General features: G+C 51.4%; 1 pseudogene; it reads right to left on the reverse strand.

Annotated features, from left to right (window-relative positions):
- Positions 1-469: 469 nt before the first annotated feature.
- LOC129485869 (dnaJ homolog subfamily C member 8-like) lies at positions 470-1,272 on the reverse strand (annotated as a pseudogene).
- Positions 1,273-6,896: the final 5,624 nt, after the last annotated feature.

A 6,896-nucleotide genomic window follows, 5' to 3' on the forward strand; every position in this document is an offset into this window, starting at 1 on the left:
GGTGCCTGCTCTGCGTGCCCACAGCGTTCCCTGTCTCCTCTGGGGCTTCGAAGGGAGCACACCCAGAAGTGAGTAACTGAAGCAAAGCGGCTTCCTAAGGTGCCCCTTCCAGGCTTGTCTCTGAAGTCACAGCAATGTCATTTAAACAGTATGTTTAACTGGATAATTTCCACAGCTATCCACAAAGTTTCTGACCATTACAATTCAGTGAAGAAAAGAACATTAAGTTACAGGCTGTGGGAAGAAGAGGCAGCACCCTCCAATCCTGGAGGTTCTAGGGGCAGGGAGAGGGGAAGGTCTTTTGTTTAAACCAAGCCCCTCATTTCAATGCACAAAAGAATTACTCTGTTTGATATTAGATTGTATTGAAAACAAAATGGACTAAAAAGCACATGCTATTCTATGTTGGGGTGGAAGTGGGAGGAAAGAATGAGTCTTCGATGCAGGAGGGGAGACAGCAGGGGGAAGGTTCTGTGCCTGTGACCCTGGGTGGTCATTCACACGGCTCCATTTTTACTTTTGGTGGTCTCAGGAAGGTCTGATGTTTCTTCTCTTTCTTCCCCTTTGTATTGGCTTGAAGTTTCGCCAGCTGTCCACACGACCATCGCGACTTTCTTTAAAGTTTTTCTGCCAATCTCTTTCTCATTTGGCTTTTTCTTGAGCTTCAATGTCTTCTTCCCTTTGTCATTTCCTTTCATGCATCTCTTTGGCTTCTTTCTCTTTCCTTTTAATTTCCTGCTCAGCAGTTTCATTGTCTGCATATATACAGCTTGTTTGAACGGCTCAGTATCATCCTCTGCTAAACTCGTAGGTTCTCCTTCCTTCTTTCATTGTTTTTTTCACTCTTTCACACTGCGTTCCACGTATTCCTTTCCTGCCTGAATTACATCCAGGACCCTCTTCTTTTGCTCCTGATCCAGTAGCAACTTGCAAGCTTTGTCCACAGCTTCAAAAGCCTTTTGTGCTGTCAGCATCATCTCGATTTTTGTCAGGACGCACCAATATGGATAACTGCCAAAGCCTCTTTTTTATATTCTCATCTGTAACTTCAGGATCTATCTGAAGAAACTCAGATGGGTTCAAATTGAAGTAAGAGGAACCAGGACGTTCGGCCTTCCAATCCAATTTTTGGATGTTAGAACCAAGTCTCTCTTCTCTATTTGTTTCACCTCACTGTCGAAGGTCATAAATGCTTCCTCTGTGCTGCCGTGGGATCCTGCTCTCTCCTGAAGCTGCCATTTCCAGACAATATCTTGCCTCTGTCCCCTGCATTGTCAAATTTCCCCACTTTATGGGATTATAAAATTCTGCTGTAAATATACATACGAAATGTGTATGTCTTCGTACATATATATATATATATATGTATATATATATATATACATGTGTAAGTGTGTGTATATGAAATATGTATAAATACTTTCCGTGTATGTGGGTGCATGTGTGTGTGGGTGTGGGTGTGTGTGCACACACAAACTTACCCTGAATTCCTCGAAGCAACTGTCCTTCCCTCTCCTCCCCTTTACAGAAGACCCCTCCAGCACATCATCTGTCCATGAGGCTTCCCCTTCTCCTTCTGTCAACGCCTTCATTGCTCCGGTCAGAGAGTTCCTGTATCTGACCTCAGCAGCACTTGTCAGCAGCCATTTCTCAACTCTTACTTAACTCAACCTGTTACCCGTATTTGGCCAGAGGCCCCTTGCCCCGTCTCTGAAGCATTCCTCCCAGATGCCCCATGCTCCTGGTTCTCCCTCACCCCCAGGCCCTCCTTCTCAGTGTCCAGAGGCAGGCCCCTTGCTGCGTCTCTGAAGCATTCCTCCCAGACGCCCCAGCTCCCGGTTCTCCTGCATCCCCCAGGCCCTCCTTCTCAGTGTCCTTTGCTGCGGTTCCTCAGCGTTCCAACTTCCAGAGCCTGGAGTTCTCCTGGGATGTGATGTCCGGCCAGGCTTTTTCTCTAAATTCCCTTCCCAAGTAAAATAATTGTCTCAGCCTGAATTCTTTTCTAAACTCCAGATTTATATATCCAATGTCTAACCAAAACAGCACATAGATGTCTAAAGACCCCCCAAACACAATGTGGCCAAAACCAAACATTCCTGCCCTCCCCAGATTAGCCTGCTCTTCCCCATCCTCGCAAAGGACAATTCTTTCCCACATGTTCTCACGTTTAAAAACCTTGAAGATATTAACTCCTCCCTTCATATCACACCAATTATATCCAATTCAAAGGAAAAACCCATGACCTCTGTTTTTAAAACACATTTAAGTGTCCGGACACTTCCCATCACCTCCATGCTAACACGTTTGTCCAGACGCACCCGCATTTCACCGTCATTGCCGTGCTGTCTCCCCTGTGTTCTCTCGCTTCCTTTCTCTGTCTCTCTGTCTCTCGCCCTCCTTCTTTGTATGTCTTCCCTGTTCTCTCTATGTCTCTGACTTTCCCACCTCTCCAGACTATTTTCAACACGGCATCCAGGATGGTCTCATGAAAGCGCAGCTGTGTCACGCCCACGCCCTCCAAGGGTCCCGCCCCACTTAGAACACAGCCCAAGTCTTCACGATGGCCTAGAAAGGCCTGCGTGATGTGAAACACCACCCCCGCACAGTCTCTTCGGCATGCTGCCCCCCGCCCCTGCGGCCCACTCCTCCCAGCCACAGCCCACCAGGGCCTCCTCCCTGTGGCCCTCACACTTCCTCCTGGCCTTTCGGCTCGTAGTTGTCAGACAGAGAACAGCACTTCCACAATCATTCTCCTTGTCTTACGGCACTTGTCACCACTTGACATGGTCTCTATTTATTGTCTGCTCTTCCCGTTGAACGCAGGCTCAGAGAGAGCAAAGACTCTGTCTTGTCGACTATTCCATGCCTAGCTCTAAAAGCAGTGCTTGGCCCATAACACTTGTTGAGAGAAAGAAAGAAAGGAAGGAGAGAGTGCAGCAGAGGGACAGAGGAAGAACGGATGAGAAAACAGGCATCCTAACATTTGGTAATGAAGCCTGGGACACGGGATTCTCCTAACTCATCTAATACCTCTCAGCATTTGCCCACAGTCTGCAGGGCAGACCCTTGGGAAGTGATCACTCGGTGACCAAGTAGTGAAAGGAAGAAGTGAATGAGTGAATAAATGAATGATCCAAGCAGCACAGGACTGTGAGGGGTCTAGCTTAGGTCTCTCCAGGGGCCAAGCACTTCCTGGGCTTCATGGAGCGCAGCCCTGGCTGCACGAACATGCCATGGATCCCATTTCCAGCAAAGTGGCCTTTTATGCTTCCCGGACCCTGAGCCACAGACCCTGCGGTGGCTCCTCCTGTCTGGGAGTGGCATCTGGGCATATCTGAGTCCAGGGGCACAACTGGCAGGGCTGGGACAGGAAGGAGGGAGCTGGCCTGAATTCTGACCTCCCACAGACAGTTCCATTCGGCTGGACAGATCTTCTCCTGGGGTGGAAAGAGCCTCTCTCTGGAACAGAGTGGTCTCTGGGATTTCACCATCGCTTTCCAGAGTGGAATCACAGCAGGGGGCAGGGGCCATTATGCCCCTCAGTAGAATGCCTAGAAGCGCCCAGGCTGTGAGAAGCCACAGCAGGGCATTTGTTTCTGAGCTCCGAGTGCCTGTTTATGGCCAATGCGGTGTCATTTATTGACATTGTTACACAGGAAGCCACTGTCTGCAGAAAGGAGATCACCCCGGGATTCCTGCCGGCCAGGAGAGCTCTCATTTAATTATCGGCTGCACAATAACTTGACGGGTGTGTTCGTTTTATCGGCGTGTATGTCCATATATATGTATGTATATGGACACGCACATATTCTTTCTAAGTGGTTGTAAATAATGAATAAACCGATAAACTGACACATTATAAATTCAGACCTCGAAATGCAATCAGATGCTTATCAGGGAGTGCAATTGCATCTGCAATGAGTGGATGCGGAGCAGGAGACCCGTGGCGGCCGCACCCGCTTCCCCCTCAGTGTCCACCCCGAGCTCTTCAAAGCCCCACCATGGTGATGCACTTCATCACCATTAATTGTGTGGAGATATTTATGAGTTTGGTTGTCTGTTAACAACTTGGCCCTGCGGCAGTTAATATTTATATTTGCAGTCCCAGCACTGATAATGGGAGGCTAACAGGCTTGGTTAATTGGTTTTCCACCCCCCACCCTCTTACTGTATCTTTCCTGACCAGTGGAGGCGTCTTTCCCAGGGAATCTCATAATGGCCTTTTCATGTGTTGGTGATTTTAATTACCTTTTTATTGCTATGCAAATCTCCCTTCATTTAATCTGCCAACCGGAAGAGAGGGCAACGTAACCAGCAAACATGGAGACAGAGGAGTGGGAAAGGATTGAGGCTGTAGCACGGGCCTGGGCCAGTGCGCTCAGGTGTGCGGGAAGGCAGCCTGGTCCAAGCTGAAATAAGGGGTATCCTCCTGTGGACGCGTTCTGTTGAGTGTGGCCATTTGGAAGATGGAGCTCCCTGGGGCTGGGAGGAAGGCAGAGTAGGGAGCAGGGACTTTTGGGTGCTGCTGTGCCAGGGGCACTGAAATAGAATTTCACTCACAGTGGTTTATTTCCTTCTCTGGAGGTGGCCATCTAGGAAGGGAAACTGAGGTTCAGAGAAAAAAGGCGATAGTTGTGGCCAGAATGTGGCCAGGTGTGGCTCAGTGCCCACATGTGTGCGTTCCAGAACCACAACCACAAAAGGACCTGCTCGCACCACACTGCCTTGACTTCCTTCCGTGAGACAAGGGGCTGCAGCTCCCATCGCCGCAGGGAACTCTAGGAGAAAGGACCTGGTTTCCTGGTAGACTGAGAGCTAGCCAGGCCTCTGACCAGTGTTGCTCTGGATGGGAAAGAAAAGGGAAGAGGCCTTCTCTCCCACAACCCCCTGCCACCAGCCAGTGTCCTGGGCAATGGGAGAGCCACATGTCTCCAGCAGGCAGGGCCGTGTCACCCTGGCTCAGGCTGTGTCACCCCCTGCTTGACTCAGGAGGGGCTATTGATGGAATCCAATGGGATTGTCAGGTTTTGTGCTAGGATGTGACATTCCATTCTGGCCTCATTTGTTACATCATGGATCTGTCTTAGTTCATTTTGTGCTGCTATAACAGAATACCACAGACTGAGTACTTCAGAAAGAATAGAGATTGATTTCTTACCGTTCTGGAGGCTGGGGAGTCCAAGGTCGGGGGCTGCATCTGGTGGGGGCCTTCTTGTTGCCTCATCCCCATGGCAGAAGGCATCACTCACTTAGGGAGAGTGAGCAAGAGACTGTACTTACCTCATGCGTGCCTGCGCTCACGGGTGCCTGCGCTCACGGTGCCTGCTCTCACGGTGCCTGCGCTCATGGTGCCTGCGCTCACGGTCCCTGCGCTCACGGTGCCTGCGTTCACGGGTGCCTGCGCTCACGGGTGCCTGCGTTCACGGGTGCCTGCGCTCACGGGTGCCTGGGCTCACGGTGCCTGGGATCATGGTGCCTGGGCTCACGCGTGCCTGTGCTCACGGTGCCTGCGCTCACGGTGCCTGCGTTCACGGGTGCCTGCGCTCACGGGTGCCTGGGCTCACGCGTGCCTGTGCTCACGGTGCCTGTGCTCACGGTGCCTACGCTCACGGTGCCTGCGCTCACGGGTGCCTGTGCTCACAGGTGCGCACCACCCCCCACACCCTCTGGGTGGTTTTCAGCTTTCAATCTCAGAGGGTGATGCCTGCTGGCGCCCGCCTTGTTCTGCTCTGTGGGCCTGGCCAGTCTGAAAACAGGTGAGGCCTCAGGCCCAGCCGACAGCCCAGCCTCTCTGCTTTCACACAAAGGAAAAATATATTAACAAAGAAACACACGCTCACTCTTCCATCCCGTAAATCAATTAATTCCTACAACTGAGTGAACTGTGAGGAAACATTCAATAACTCTGCCTACATGTTCCGTCCAGGCCCCTCCACGGTTCATTAGATGACACAAGGTGCGATAATTACCGGGAAAAACACTTTCCTGTGCCACCTCATTTCCTCTCCTGGGCCTTCAGCTTCGCTCAAGGCAAAAGAGAAGTTCGTGTGGTCCCGTGGCCAAGTGTGGCATAGCATGCGTGCATGTGCAAGCCCACCCGTGTGTGCGTGTGTGCCTGCAGGTGGCATTATCTGGGCTGGGGGTCCTGTTTTCATGCTCACGGAGGGCCTTCTAAAGCTTGGGGAGGGAAGGCCCACGAGGCCCCCACCCCACAGAAACATGATGGGTGTTTAAGGAAGCCTGCTTTGTTTCCCAGGGGGTGGGCAGACGGGGGAGCCCGTCCACAGGAGGCGAAGCCGGGTCTCAGAGCTCGCACCATGGTGAGTCCCTGGTGCCTCTATTGCAGACACAGGAGGTTGGGTTTGGGGCAGACAGCTGAGCGCTCCCTCACGTCCCCGGGCGTGAGTTTACTTCCCTGTGAAAAGGCTTCATGTTGGTGTCTCTATCCAAGAATTGTCAAGGGTGACATGAGAGCAGTGGAGGCACCCACCTGTTGCAGGGCCCAGCGTCGAGGGCTGCTGCCGTCCCCATCATTGCTGTGGATGATGCTGTTACCATTGCTGTCATCATTTTCATGGTTAGAGAATCCTGAAGGGCTGCTCCCGCACAAGCCAGCCTTCTCTGCAACACTGCTGCTGAGATTTATAGGCACAATTTCCTACCATGCCCTTACCCATCCCAGGGACAGTGTGAGCTGCCATCCACACTCATGCCGGCAGATCCTACCACAAGTCCTAGGCTCCTAGGTCCAGTGTCCCAGTGCCCGAGACGCAGTAGGTTTTCAAAAGAGAACATGAAATAAAGACAGGAGCTGAGAACAACTGGCGTTCCAATGACCAGGTGGAAACAGAGGCTTGGGACACCCAGATAACTACAGGATTGCCAGTACACAAAGT

The sequence above is a fragment of the Symphalangus syndactylus genome, chromosome 7, assembly GCF_028878055.3.
Source record: "Symphalangus syndactylus isolate Jambi chromosome 7, NHGRI_mSymSyn1-v2.1_pri, whole genome shotgun sequence".
NCBI classification, from domain to species: Eukaryota; Metazoa; Chordata; class Mammalia; order Primates; family Hylobatidae; genus Symphalangus; species Symphalangus syndactylus.